The following is a 15,598-nucleotide window of genomic DNA, read 5'->3' as shown; positions in this document are numbered from 1 at the left end:
TATGATAGGATTCTCCCCGACTTTAAGAACATAATTTTCCACCTACATATATAACTCCTTACACAACATCTGTATGTGTGTTTTGCGATGATACTGATGAGCAGTGGGCCACAGGCTTTCACCTGAGACGTTCCAGGACACACTTTGGTGAACTAGAATCTAAAGGCTGGACTCAATAGACCCCTGCAGCCCCCTGCACCCTCTCTCTGCCCTTTGCCAGTTGGCATTGAGAGGTTCCGGGTCACCCCTGGGATATCTGGATCTAAAAGCACAAGCCTGTCCTGCCTGAGTTAAATGATCAAGCTGTGTTAGCTAAGATTGTAGCAGGCCTCTGAACCTCTATATGTGGCTCAGTCACCACTCGAGAGGCATCGAGTGAATGGGCATTACACCATTGGACACGAGGGCTCAGATCGTCAGAGGTGTTTAGGCACCTAACTCCCATTGATTTTAAGGAGAGTTAGGCACCTGAATACCTTTGAGACTCTGGGTCTAGTGGGCTAAGGAACAGCTGGAGACTAGGAACAGCTGGTTTCTTGTGTCTTGCTGTGCTGCTGATTTCCTGTGTGTCCTGAGCCAGCCCCAGCCCCTTTCTGTGCCTCAGTTTCCCCATCTGTACAGTGGGGATGATATTTCTTTACCCTCCTCCCACGGGCTGTGAGGATTCATTTGCTAACACCTCCATGATGCTAGGAATTATTGCCGTCTCTTGAATTTCCTGCCCTCTATTGACTGCTCCTTGGATTGGCTCCATCTCTAATCAGGAAAGGGAAATAAACATGACCCTGCTTTTCCCATGGCTCTGCAGTTAGTGTACAAGAAGGGGAATAAGCTACACCAGTCTGATGCACTGTGGCTCCCCATTATGGGTGGTAGTGGTACAACCATTTCAGTCAAAAAGCCACATCCCTAACCAACATAGTTACACTGGTGCAAAACTGCATAGAGCAAGCTTAAATACCAGCGATCCACCCTCCGAGTGCAACCAGCCAATTAGAGTTTAGCAGATGATGTAACATCTCTACTTGTTTCATTGGCTCAGCCTGTCCTAAGCCACTAAGATTCATTAATGCATTATGCTTTGGAATGCCCTACCTCATAGGCGCTGGAACTAGGGGGGCTGCTGCACCCCCGGGCTGGAAGTGGTTTCCATCATTTCCAGGGTTTACAGTTTGGTTCAGTGGCTCTCAGCACCCCCACTACACACATTGTTCCAGCGTCCCTGCCCTACCTGAGAGGCAATTACAGCATTACAGCTCTAACAACATTGCTCTTCTGAGCAAGTTACGGCTGGAAACGTAGGAGACTCTGGTTTAAAATTCTAATTGGGGATTACAGCTTCTGGGCCTCTCCTTTAGAGATTCTCCTCTTTGCCTGGCTGCAGCACGTCATTTTTTCCAGAATGTCCTTGCCTCAATGTGAAAAGTCACAGGGTGCTAAGCTGCAGGCCTCATGCTGGACAGAGAGGTGTGAGTGCAACCACTGGCTCCATCATGGTGTATAGATTCGCTCACCCCCATCAAACAGTAGCAGACCTTGGGACCTTGCAAGTCATTTTCTCGTTGGAGGGAAATAAGCGAAGAGTCTGGGTTTTTTCTTAGTGTAACTTGTTTATTTACACATCAGCCAGTCATAGAAGAGCAGTGGGCCCAAACAGCATGTAGACAATCCCCTTTCAGTAATCTCAGGCAAATACCAAGGATTTTCAGGAAGCCTTTGACAAGGTCCCTCACCAAAGGCTCTTAAGCAAAGTAAGCAGTCATGGGGTAAGAGGGACGGTTCTCTCATGGATCAGTAATGAATTAAAAACAGGAAACAAAGGGTAGGAATAAATGGTCAGTTTTCAGAATGGAGCGAGGTAAATAGTGGTGTCCCCCAGGGTCCGTACTGGGCCCAGTCCTATTCAACATATTCCTAAATGATCTGGAAAAAGGGGTAACAGTGAGGTGGCAAAATTTGCAGATGATACAAAACTACTCAAGATAGTTAATTCCCAGGCAGACTGTGAAGAGCCACAAAAGGATCTCTCAAAACTGGGTGACTGGGCAACAAAATGACAGATGAAATTCAATGTTGATAAATGCAAAGTAATGCACATTGGAAAACAGAATCTCAACTATATATATAAAATGATGGGGTCTAAATTAGCTATTACCACTCAAGAAGGAGATCTTTGGGTCACAGTGGATAGATATGGCCATTCGTATATTCTTATGTTCTTAACTTCAGCTTAACTGTTACCACTCAAGAAAGAGATCTTGGAGTCGTTGTGGGTAGTTCTCTGAAAACATCCACTCAATGTGCAGCGGCAGTCAAAAAAATGAACAGAATTCTGGGAATAATTAAGAAAGGGATAGATAATCAGATAGAAAATAATCATATTGCCTCTATATAAATCCACGGTACGCCCACTTTTTGAATATTGCGTGCAGATGTGGTCGCCCCATCTAAAAAAAAAGATTTATTGGAATTGGAAAAGGTTCAGAAAAGGGCAACAAAAATGATTAGGGGTATGGAACAGCTGCTGTCTGAGGAGAGATTAATAAGACTGGGACTTTTCAGCTTGGAAAAGAGATGACTAAGGCAGGTGTAGTGAGTCGGTGTGGCTCCCCTCTTGCCCAGCAGAGGGAGCGCCCCTGCAGACACCCAAGTGGGCGGAGCCACCGCCGCCTGTTCCCGCCCCCCAGAAGTCAAGGGGCGGGACAGGAAGTATAAAGGCCGGCCGCCAGAGCTCAGTCAGAGCCCAGCCGCCACAGGGAGCAGATGTGCCACCGGGAGCTCGCGACTGGGAACCCTCCAGGACCCGAGGCTGCTGTCCTGACTGGCCGGAGCTTCCCTGCGCCCACTACAAGGAGGAGCCGCCGGAGCTCCCCCGTGCCCGTTACTGGGAAGAGCTGCTGGAACTCCCCCGCACCCGCTACGAGGAGGAGCCGTCAGAGCCTCCCCATCCCTGCTGTTACCCGGAGGAGCCACCCGAGCACACCTGGCCAGACTTCCCCGAGGAGCTGCCGGACCTGCCACCAAGCCCTGGTCGAGAGGAGCCCATGCTGGTGGACTGGCCTGGAACCGGTGCCACGGACGAGGTAGGCCCTGAGGGGGAAACTGGAAGTAGCCCGGGGGCAGCCGACCCCAGTCAGGCTACAGACACAGACGTGCCTATGTCAGCGTGTTGCGGTCAGGACCCTACTGACCTGCAGCGGTGATAGCCGCTGCTAGGGCCCCGGGCTGGGACGCAGTGGAGTGGGTGGGCCTGCGTCCCCCCTGCCACCCCACTCACGGGTGGCATTTTCCCACTCACCCAGCACTCAGGTGTAAGGACCTGGGCTTGTATAAGGTTTGCTGCTCAGACCCTGCACCAAAGGGCCTGAGCTCCCAATACTGTTTGCTGCTCAGCCCCTGCACCAAAAGGCCTGAGTCCCTCGTACTGTTTGTTGCTCAGCCCCTGCACCAGGGGGCCTGAGCCTCCTCGAGCCGTGTACTGTTGCTCAGCCCGTTCAGCAGAAGACGTGTAGTGAGTCGGTGTGGCTCCCCTCCTGCCCTCAGGAGGGTCGAGCCCCGGCGCAAACGATTACAGCAGGATATGAGTGAGGTCTATAAAATGACTGGTGTGGAGAAAATAAATAAGGAAGTGTTATTCACTCCTTCTCATAACACAAGAACTAGGGGCCACCAAATGAAATAATAGGCAGCAGGTTTAAAACAAACAAGAGGAAGTATTTTTTCACGCAACATACAGTCAACCTGTGGAACTCCTTGCCAGAGGATGTTGTGAAGGCCAAGACTATAACAGGGTTCAAAAAAGAACTAGATAAATTCATGGATAGGATACAGAGGGACCTAGACAAATTAGAGGACTGGGCCAAAAGAAACCTGATGAGGTTCCACAAGGACAAGTGCAGAGTCCTGCACTTAGGATGGAAGAATCCCATTCACTGTTACAGACTAGGGACCGAGTGGCTAGGCAGCAGTTCTGCAGAAAAGGACCTAGGGGTAACAGTGGATGAGAAGCTGGATATTGTTAGCCAAAAGGGCTCGTTTTCCCCTGGAGCTTACCTAATTACACCAAGGAGGCACGGAGACAGGAAGACGAGTACCACACCCTTTATTGATCGATCAGCTGAGCGGGTGTTCCTCTCGGCTAGTGCCAGAGAAAGAGACACACCTTTCATGGCCAAACGGCCTACCTTTATAGCCGGTAACAAACAACTTAGCCTACGTTTGTCTACGTCATTTGGTTGACCTATAAACCCTGTGGATAATTGGGTACGCAGGATACATATATTATTTTGTGGGGGCTACAAGAGACATACAGCTGTTGAGGATACATTTGTCATTCTGAAGGGGACACAAGATACATCCGTTGACCCTTTGTACTAGATACTTTGGATGCATACATGTGAACGCAGCTGCATACACTTGGGGAGCCAACATATACTTGGGGAGCCAAACAAAACTGATAAGCGAAATAGCTGACTTAGGTAGATACACGGCCTTCAGTTTAATGAGTTCTGTAAGCTTTCCAACACAGTTTGGACAAGCATAACATAACTTTGGTTTACTCAGGCCTAATACGGAAAGGCTTCATTAGCACTATGATTTTTCCAACAATATGAGTCAACAGTGTGGCCTTGTTGCCAAGAAGGCTAATGGCATTTTGGGCTGTATAAGTAGGGGCATTGCCTGCAGATCAAGGGATGTGAACATTCCCCTCTATTCGACATTGGTGAGGCCTCATCTGGAGCCCTGTGTCCAGTTTTGGGCCCCACACTACAAGAAGGAGGTGGAAAAATTGGAAAGAGTCCAGCAGAGGGCAACAAAAATGATTAGGGGGCTGGAGCATATGATTGATGAGGAGAGGCTGAGGGAACTGGGATTGTTTACTCTGCAGAAGAGAAGAATGAGGGGGGATTTGATAGCTGCTTTCAACTACCTGAAAGGGGTTCCAAAGAGGATGGATCTAGACTGTTCTCAGTGGTATGAGATGACAGAACAAGGAGTAATGGTCTCAAGTTGCAGTGGGGGAGGTTTAGGTTGGATATTAGGAAAAACTTTTTCACTCAGAGAGTGGTGAAACACTGGAATGGGTTCCCTAGGGAGGTGGTGGAATCTCCTTCCTTAGAGGTTTTTAAGGTCAGGCTTGACAAAGCCCTGGCTGGGATGATTTAGTTGGGTTTGATCCTGCTTTGAGCAGGGGGTTGGACTAGATACCTCCTGAGGTCCCTTCCAACCCTGAGATTCTATGATTCTATGATTCATGGAGGATAGGTTCAACAGTGGCTATTAGCCATGATGGGCAGGGATGGTGTCCCTGGCCTCTGTTTGCCAGAAACTGGGAATGGGCGACACGGGATGGATCACTTGATGATTACCTATTCTCTTCATTCTCTCTGGGGCACCTGGCATTGGCTGCTCTCAGAGAACAGGATACTGGGCTAGATGGACTATTGGTCTGATCCAGTGTGGCCATTCTTAAGTTTTTATGAGCAAAGCTCCCTCAAAAACGGACTCTAGTTTAATAGATTCTAAGGCCAGAGGTGAACACTATGGCAGGGCCACCCAGAGGATTCGGGGGCCTGGGGCAAAGCGGGGGAGCTGCGGCGCTTGTACTAACCCAGCGGCGGTCCGGGTCTTTGGCGGCATTTCGGCAGCGGGGGGCCCGTCAGTCGCTCCACATTTTCAGCAGCATTGAAGGGCCCCCCGCCGCCAAAATGCCGCCAAAGACCTGGACTGCCGCTGGGCCAGGGCTCGTGGGGCCCCTGTGGGGCCCAGGGCCTAGGGCAAATTGCCCCACTTGCCCCCCCCTCTGGGCGGCCCAGCACTGTGGTCATAGAATCATAGAATCTCAGGGTTGGAAGGACCCTCAGGAGGTATCTAGTCCAACCCCCTGCTCAAAGCAGGACCAATTCCCAAGTAAATCCCCAAATCACCCCCTCAAAGATTGAACTCACAGCAGGCCAGAGACCTGCCCCGAATTAATCCGTGTTTGAATTAGAGCAAAGCTCTTATGAAAACACTCAGTCTTGATCTAAAAATGGCCAGTGATAGAGAATCCACTGGGACCCTTAAATTGTTCTAAAGGTTAATTACCTTCATTGTTACAAAAATTATGCCTTAATGCCAGTCTTAATTTGTCCCACTTCAACTTGCAGCCATTGCATCTCCTACCTTTGTCTGTTCAACTGAAGCATAGGTGCCAACTCCATGGGTGATCCAGGGGTAGGGGCGGAACTGGGCAGGAAGAGGCGGGACGGGGGTGGGGACTTGTGGGAAGAGGTGGGCAGGGCTGGTGTAACCACTAGGCGAACTAGGTGGCCACTTAGGTCGCCAAGATTTGGGGGCGCCAAAAAGCGGTGTTTGGCATCACGGGAGTCAGCTGAGCGGGGCAGGGCAGGGAGCCCCCTCAGCGAGGGGCGCCATGCAGGACAGTCAGTGGGAGCCTGCGGCAGAGCAAGGAGGAGACAGCCGGCCGGGTGCAGCGACCAGCACGGCCGAGGGATGGAGCCGTTGTGGGAGGCAGGACGTGGTCCTGAGCTCAGATGAGCTTCACCCTCCAACGCGCTGCACCTGGGGCCGGGCACAGCTGCCTCCCGGGGCGAGGAAAAGTGAAACTAAACCCCGCAGCGCGACGGAGGGGAAAGGGCTGGCGCAGGTGCTGCTTCCAAACACCCCGATGGCACTGTGCCAATGCAGGGAGCCAGCCCTGAAACCCAGGGAGATCCTCACCTGCTCCCGGGAGGGAGAGCCCGGCTCTGCCCTCCTTGCCCCTAGGTCCCCCCCGGAGGGCAAAGTACTCAGAGCCTGGGAACGTTTAGAGACCCTGCGAGCTGGGGGCATCCTCAGCCTCCTCCTTGCTCACAGGTTCCCCCGGGCCAGAAGGGACCATTGTGATCATCTCCTCTGAGCCCCCTGTATTAATGCTAATGAACAAGGCCACATTATGCAGGATTCATTTTTGAAAGTTTATAATAAGTGATGCTCTGGGGGGATGGGGGGGGGAGGGGGAGAAAAGGTGGAAGTTTCGCCTAGGGCACAAAATATCCTTGCACTGGCCCTGGGGGTGGGGTGGATGGGGATGGGGCCCAGGGCAGAGCAGGGTGGGAGGAGGCAGGACAGGGTGGGGGCTTGGGGAAAGGGGGCAGGTGGAGGTGGGGCCCAGGGCAGAGCGGGGGGTTGAGCACCCCCCGCACCCAGAGGAAGCCAGCGCCCATAGACTGAAGAGCCCATTATTAGACATTTGTTCCCTGTGTAGGTACTTACAGACTGGGATCAGGCCATCCCTGAACCCTCTCTGTTAAAGTGAGCAGTTCGAACTCCGTGAGTCTAGTGGGAGAGATGAAGGCAGAGAAAACCCCTGATACTGGCAGCAACTTCCCCTGAAAAGAAAGAGCATCACGAACCAATGGCCATGCAGCATTTCACAGTCTCTCAGGCTGGGACAGGGACTCTTCAAGGCAGAACTGCATTTTCCATGGAACACTGCATTTTTCAGCACCCTCCTAGCAGGGCCGGCTCCAGGCACCAGCCGAGCAAGCTCGTCTTGGGGCGGCAGATTCCCAGGGGCGGCATTCTGGCCACCCTTTTTTTTTCTTTTTCTTTTTGGTTCGCTGCTCTGGCTGTCCTGTAGGGGGCAGCGGTGCGGAGGAGGGGAGCGCCCAGCAGCAAACTCGGCAGGGCAGCCCGCGTCCTTCCCTCCCAGCCGACCGGAGCAGCGCGGAGCCCTCCCGGCAGGCAGCGCGGTGGGAGGGGCCGCGTGGCGAGCACCCCGCTGAAGCGCTGGCCGCCCCCCTTCTCTCTCTCCCCCCCGCTCCCTCCCCCTCCCCCCACTAGACCGGGCGCGCACTCCGCTGCACGTCTGCAGCACAGGGAGTCCCCCTGCACCCTGGCTCCGGCTGCCCCACAGGTGGGGTTTTTTTGCTTCGCTGCTCTGCCCCGTCCCCTCCCCCCACCCCGAATTTTTTTTTGGGGGATGGCAAAAAAGCCAGAGCGGGCCCTGCCTCCTAGTGAGAGAGTTTTTCCTAATATCCCCAACTGCAACTTGAGACCATTGCTCCTTGTTCTGTCATCTGTCACCACTGAGAACAGCCGAGCTCAGGGGTCGGCAACCTTTCAGAAGCGCTGCGCCGAGTCTTCATTTATTCATTCTAATCTAAGGTTTCACGTGCCAATGATACATTTTAACGTTTTTAGAAGGTCTCTTTTTATAAGTCTACAATATATAACTAAACTATGGTTGTATGTAAAGTAAATAAGGTTTCAAAATGTTTAAGAAGCTTCATTTAAAATTAAATTAAAATGCAGAGCCCTCCGGACCGGTGGCCAGGACCCAGGCAGTGTGAGTGCCACTGAAAATCAGCTCACGTGCCGCCTTCGGCCCCCGTGCCATAGGCTGCCTACCCCTGGGCTAGCTCCATCCTCTTTGGAATCCCCTTCAGGTAGTTGAAAGCTGCTATCAAATCCCCCCTCATTCTTCTCTTCTGCAGACTAAACAATCCCAGTTCCCTCAGCCTCTCCTCATAAGTCATGGGTCCCAGCCAGTAGCATAGCTGGGGTGGCGGGACAGCGGCCGCTCCCCCACTGAGCACAAATGGCATCTTGTCAATTGTTTGGCGCCTTTTCAATTTGTACTCACCCAGAAGCACTCCGGGTCTTCGGTGGCACTTCAGCGGCGGGCCCCTACTCGTTCCGGGTGTCTTCGGCAGCACTGAAGGACCCGCGGAGCGAGTGAAGGCCCCGCCGTCGAGGTGCCGCCGAAGCACCACCCCCTCAGTAAAAGCGCCGCAGTGGGTGGCACCTTTTTTTTTTTTGATCGCTCTCCCTATTCCCTCCACCTGGCTACGCCACTGGCACCAGCCTCCTGACCATTTTCGTTGCCCTCCACTGGACTGTCTCCAATTTGTCCACATCCTTTCTGTAGAGGGGGAACCAGTACTGGATGCAGTACTCCAGGTGTGGCCTCACCAGTGACAAATATAGAGGAATAATCACTTCCCTCGATCTGCTGGCAATGCTCCTACTAATGCAGCCCAAAATGCCATTAGCCTTCTTGGCAACAAGGCCACACTGTCAACTCATATCCAGCTTCTCGTCCACTGTAACCCCTAGGTCCTTTTCTGCAGAACTGCTGCCCAGCCATTCGAAACCTAGTCTGTAGCAGTGCGTGGGATTCTTCCGTCCTAAGTGCAGGACTCTGCACTTGTCCTTGTCGAACCTCATCAGGTTTCTTTTGGCCCAGTCCTCTAATTTGTCTAGGTCCCTCTGTATCCTATCCATGAATTTATCTAGTTCTTTTTTGAACCCTGTTATAGTCTTGGCCTTCACAACATCCTCTGGCAAGGAGTTCCACAGGTTGACTGTATGTTGCGTGAAAAAATACTTCCTCTTGTTTGTTTTAAACCTGCTGCCTATTATTTCATTTGGTTACCCCCTAGTTCTTGTGTTATGAGAAGGAGTGGATAACACTTCCTTATTTATTTTCTCCACACCAGTCATTTTATAGACCTCACTCATATCCTGCTGTAATCGTTCTCTGCACTTGTCCTTGTGGAACCTCATCAGGTTTCTTTTGGCCCAGTCCTCTAATTTGTTTAGGTCCCTCTGTATCCTATCCCTACCCTCCAGCGTATCTACCACCCCTCCCAGTTTAGTGTCATCTGCAAACTTGCTGAGGGTACAGTCCACACCATCCTCCAGATCATTAATGAAGATATTGAGCAAAACCGGCCCCAGGACCAACCCTTGGGGCACCCCACTTGATACCGGCTGCCAACTAGACATGAAGCCATTGATCACTACCCGTTGAGCCCGACCATCTAGCCAGCTTTCTATCCACCTTACAGTCCATTCATCCAATCTATACTTTTTTAACTTGCTGGCAAGAATACTGTGGGAGACCGTATCAAAAGCTTTGATAAAGTCAAGATATATCACTGCCACCGCTTTCCCCATATCCACAGAGCCAGTTATCTCGTCATAGAAGGCAATCAGGTTGGTCAGTCATGACTTGCCCTTGGTAAATCCATGTTGACTGTTCCTAATCACCTTCCTCTCCTCCAAGTGCTTCAGAATGGATTCCTTGAGGACCAGGGTTCGTCAAATAAGTTGTTCACTGAACATAATGGTAATTTCTTCAGTTTGGTAGAGCGCCTTGGGAAATACAATGATGTCAAGCCTGAACACCTACGTCGAGTAGTTCATAAAGAAGTTATGGACCATTACTTATGGCAAGGAAGGTGCTTGATAACATATTGATGTGGCTCGGCAAAGTGAAGTACTATGCCATAATAATGGCCTGCACTCCTGACATTAGTCACAGTGAAAAGATGTCATTTACAGTAAGATTTGCTGACGACACGGACGGCTGTACCCAAGTAATGGAACACTTTGTTTCCAGTCTGTGGACGACTCTGCTGGAAAAGGTCTAACTGAACTGCTTATGGATGTTTTGAATGAGACTAAAATAAAGTTTCAGGACTGCTGCCGCCAAGGCTACAACAACAGTGTGAACATGAAGGGCAGTGACAGTGGTGTCAGGCAAGGATCCTTGCCTTGAATCCAAGAGCTTTTTTCATGCCTTGTGGCTGCCATTCCCTCAACCTGGTTGTGCCAGATGCAGCATCATCTTCTTTAGATTCAGTAGCTCTCTCTGAGTACTGCAAAGGACGTACGTCCTGTTTTCAGCACCAGCTATTAGGTGGAAGATCCTTATGGACAACGTTACAAATCTGACCTGAAGCCGCTAAGTGACACTCACTGGGAGATCCGCATTGACTGCGTAAGGCCAGTAAGGCACCAAGTGCCTGTGGTTTACGATGCCCAGATGGAACTGGTGCAGTCAAGTAAAGCCAAGGCCAGAATCCGACACGAGGTGCAAAGCCTGGCAAACCAGATCACTGACTTCACATTTCTCATCTCAGTTGTGGTTTGGAATGAAATCCAGTTCCAAGTCAATGTTGTGCACAAGGCATTACACACTCCGTCGATGGACATCGCGACCGCTACTACTTTGATGAGAAGCTGCCTTGATTGCATTGTGGCCTGCAGAGATAACGGATTTTAAGATGCCATCGCTGCTGCCAAAGAAATGGTGGAAAACTTAGGAGTTGAGCCTGTCTTCAAGGAAACTCGTATTCATCAGAAGAAGAGACAGTTTGGTTACAAGGACAGAGATGAGGTGCTGGGAAGCTCAGAAGAATAATTCAAGGGTGAGATTTTTTGCCTGCTCGCTGAAACTGCTCAAGTGTCCATCAAAGAAATGTTTGGACAAATGAAGCAGCACAAAAAGACCTGGGGGAGTTTATATGACCATAGTAAGCTGACGGCAGACAGGAAAACACTCCTGAACAATTGTATGAACCTTCACCAGATGGGGAATGTTTGGACATCAATGATAACGACCTCTATGCCAAATTGGACTACATCTGTCACATTTTGCCACAAGGGAAGTGCTCTCCACTCCACCAATGGTAAGCCCAGGTTTTCGAAGCTCAGGCTCATTAAAACATCTTCGATCAACAATGGCCGACAAGAGACTGACATTGCTGGCTATTTTATTGCTTGAAAATGCCATTGGTCAGTCTGTGCTTCAGTTCGCGAGGGCAAAGGGGAGAAAAGCGACCTGTTGAACTAAAGGACTAGACAGTCATTCTCAGGCAGTCATTACTGTAACACTATTTAATGCTGGTCCACCCAATGTCGATGCACAGTTCAATTTCTTGATGTCAGTACATTTCACTTATTCTTAAAATGTAAAAGTTTCTGTAAGCTTAGAGGAAATGATTTTTTTATTTGCTTACATATAGCATGACTAAATACAGATTCACAGATCCTAGCGTGCAAATTTATCATCTTATACAACAGGGATGAATCATTCATGCAAATCGTGCATCAAAGTCGTGCAATGGGCTACAAGTGTAATAAAATACAAGGTATTCAAAAGTTGAACAAATGGAGGCTGGGACACCATTTGGTCCTCAGCCGACCCTGGTCCTGTCTACACCACCACAGACTCAGGACACTGCATCCCTGCAGCCTGTGCCAGCTGGAGAACTCAGCACCTGGCTGTGGATCCCTCTGCTGCAGAGTCAGCCTCTGCAGAAGCACAGGAGGACTGCGGGGGTTGCTGGAGGGCAGAAAAAATGAGCCCCCAGCACCACACCTGCCAGGCACCATGGGGCCAGCTGGTGTCAGCCAACCTAGCTCCACTGGCTGCAGCAGGGCTGTGCTGGTTACAACAGCGAGGGTCTGCTTTGGCCCAGAGGTACCAGTGCAGGACCCAGTGACCCAGCTCTCAGCACTCCCGCTAATTGCAGCGGCAGGGCCCTGTACACTGGCGAGGACAATACAGTGCTGGGGGGAGTGGCTGCTGGTGCAGATGTCAGTCAACTCACCCTCATTGCCCTCTTGTAGCTGCCTCTGCTGTCTCGCAGGGGAGAGCTCTTCCCCCTGCATCAAAAGCCCTCAGCTCCCGGGGCAGGTTCTCAGTAACATCCTGCACTGGTGCCCCCAGCCAGTGATGTAGCAGGGGTCCGTGCCACACCCCTTCTCTGAGGCCCCGCCCCCACTCACTCCATCCCCCCTCCCTCTGGTGCTCGCTCTCCCCACCCTCACTCACTCGCTCATTTTTACCGGGCTGGGTGTTATGTTATTGATATCATCTGGGACCATATAGAACATGGGTTGCAACCAAGGTCCTGTAGTGGCACCAAATCTTATGTAAAGGGGGTCATATGAGGTGTCTAAGACCAGGTTCTGGGTTGCTGGTTAGGATTATGCTGTCTGTGTGCATGTGTCATTTTGTAGTTGAAGTTAGGAATATTGGCTCTATACTGGCTGTACTTCAAACTTATGCTGTGCTTCTGGGAGACATCCCAGACAAGTTGGTATTAGCTCTGCCTAGCCTGCTTGATGGCCCATTAAGGACCATCAGCTACACAATTAACCCATGGAGAGAAGGCAGATACGCCTTGTAACTCAGCAAAGTATGCAGGGTCTTGCCTATGTGACTCCAGACTCCATTTTGCTGTAATTTTCCACAGTAAGAACAAAGAGGTTCTTACACCTGGAAAAGCCTATAAAAGGCTGATGCCTCATCTCCATCTTGTCTTCAATCCTACTTCTTACCTCTGGAGGGACTTTGCTACAAACTGAAGCTCTGAACAAAGGACTGATGACCCATCCCAGTGGGGGATGTTCCAGAGACTTGATTTGAACCTGCAGTTTACTCCAGCACTGCTACAAGCTTGAACCAAGAACTTTGCCATTACTGGATGTAATTGATGCCATGTAACCAATTCTAGCTCTCCTCTCCATCTTTCTTTTATGAATAAACCTTTAGATTTTAGATTCTAAAGGATTGGCAACAGCGTGATTTGTGGGTAAGATCTGATGTGTATATTGACCTGGGTCTGGGGCTTGATTCTTTGGGATCGAGAGAACCGTTTTCTTTTACTGGGGTGTTGGTTTTCATAACCATTCATCCCCAGGACGAGTGGCACTGGTGGTGATGCTGGGAGACTGGAGTGTCTAAGGGAATTGCTTGTGTGACTTGTGGTTTGCCAGTGGGGTGAGACCAAAGTCCTCTTTGTCTGGCTGGTTTGGTTTGCCTTAGAGGTGGAAAAACCCCAGCCTAGGGCTGTGACTGCCCAGTTTTAAGTGATTTGTCCTGAATTGGCACTCTCAGTTGGGTCCCACCAGAACCGCATTGTTACACTGGGGCAGGGGATTGGAGTGCGGGGGTGTGTGAGGGCTCTGGCGGGGGGTGCAGGCTCTGGGGTGGGGCCAGGGATGAGGGGTTTGGGGTGTAGGAGAATGCTCCGGACTGGGCCTGAGGGGTTCAGATGGTGGGAAAGGGATCTGGGCTGGGGTAAGGGGTTGGGGCTCGGGGTGGGGGGCTCAGGGGTGCAGGTTACCTCAAGCAGCTCACAGAAACAGTGGTGTGACTCACTGTGTGACCTGGGACTCTGGCTCCTATGCAGGGGCACGACCAGCAGGCTCTGCACATTGCCCCGTCTGCAGGCGCTGCCCCCACAGTTCCCATTGGCTGAGGTTCCCAACCAATGGGAGCTGCGGGGGCGGCGCTTGGGGTGGGGGCAGCATGCAGGGGACCCCGGCTGCTCCTATGTGTAGGAGCCAGAGGGGGGACATGCTGTCTGCTTCCTGGGAGCTGCGCGGTGCGGAGGCTGGCAGGGAGCCTGCCTTAGCCTCGCTGCACCACACCGCCAACCGGACAGTCAACGCCCTGGACAGTGGTGCCGACCGGAGCCGCCAGGATCCCTTTTCGACCAGGTGTTCTGGTCTAAACCTAACCATTGAGTCTGATCAAAAACCGGACACCTGGTCATCCTAGGGCAGAATCTCTGCTGAAGGCAGAGCCTGCTCCAGCCGGCGAGATGGGCACTGGGCCGGCTCCTCTCTTCACTGCACCAGGGGCAGCCACTCCCCTGAGGCCAGTGGGTGAGAGCAGCGTGAGTGCGAGCAGGACCATCAGAAGTCACTGGTCCTCTGCAGGGGATCTCGAGGTGTCCAGGGGGCACAGAGAGTGCTCCATGCACTGGCAAGGGGAGGGAAATGACCAGCAGCCTCAGCATCATGGCCAGAGTCACCTGGCAGAGCCCGTCTGGGCCCTTTATCAGCAGGGCCTTGGAGCAGGTGTCAGAACATCCTGGCTTATCGCAGGGAGACCCAAGGCCGCTTTGTTTACCTGGCTGGGGGCTGGTGCCCAGCCTTGTTTATACGGCCTTGGGGGAGCCTGTGATTGATTCCCCTGCAGAAAGAGCTGATTCATGGCTAGGCTAGCCGGCCTGTGGGAGGGGAAGGGGCAGGGCCCTGAACACACAGCTGGCCACTCAGCTCAGGTGCCTCTGCTTTGGGGAGCTCAGATGGGGACACTGGGGCCTGCCTGGGCGGTGCTGAATCCTGCAGCTTTAGGGGATGCTCAGTAGTGCTGGGAATCCAGCCCAAGTTGTCTCCAGTTGCATCCTAAAATTGAGTCACCCCAGATCAGTGCCCCGGGTGCCAGTCTGTGCCGAAGGCAGCGCTGCCAGTGCGAGGAGCTGGCAGCTAGTGGGGGGAGACTGACGGGGGCTGGAGGATGTGATGAGATGGGGGCTGCTCTAGCAGCTTGACCTGAAGCCTGGCCAGTGCAGCGCTCCTGGAGCGGCCGGAGCCTGTTGTTAAGTGCCTGGCCAGTGCAGCGCTCCTGGAGCGACCGGAGCCCGGAGCTCGGGGGAGGCTCAGGCTGTACTTCTCTTCTGGCCCCTGGAGGGCGCCCTACGCACACAAGTGCTCTCTTCTCCCCAGTGCCATGGCACCAGCCCGCTGCACCCAGACACGCCCCACGGGGCTCCCCAGCGGTGGAACTCCTGAGGCCAAAGGTGGGGCTTGGGGCAGCATGAATGGCCTGGCAGCTGCTGCTCCCTCCTCCGGGACTTGCAGCTCAGCCCCCATGGGCACAACCAGCTTCCCACCCCCCCAGCCCGCCCCAATCCAGGGAGACTGGCCACGGCCATGTCCTTTCCAGCTGCTGTGTTCTGGGGCCCTCCCGGCCCTAGGTGCCACACGGCCAGCAGCGGGCAGTCCCACGATGCCGTCACCCCGGGGC

This window comes from Mauremys reevesii, linkage group 21, assembly GCF_016161935.1.
Source record: "Mauremys reevesii isolate NIE-2019 linkage group 21, ASM1616193v1, whole genome shotgun sequence".
NCBI lineage: Eukaryota > Metazoa > Chordata > Testudines > Geoemydidae > Mauremys > Mauremys reevesii.
Note: the sequence above shows the minus strand (reverse complement) of the source record.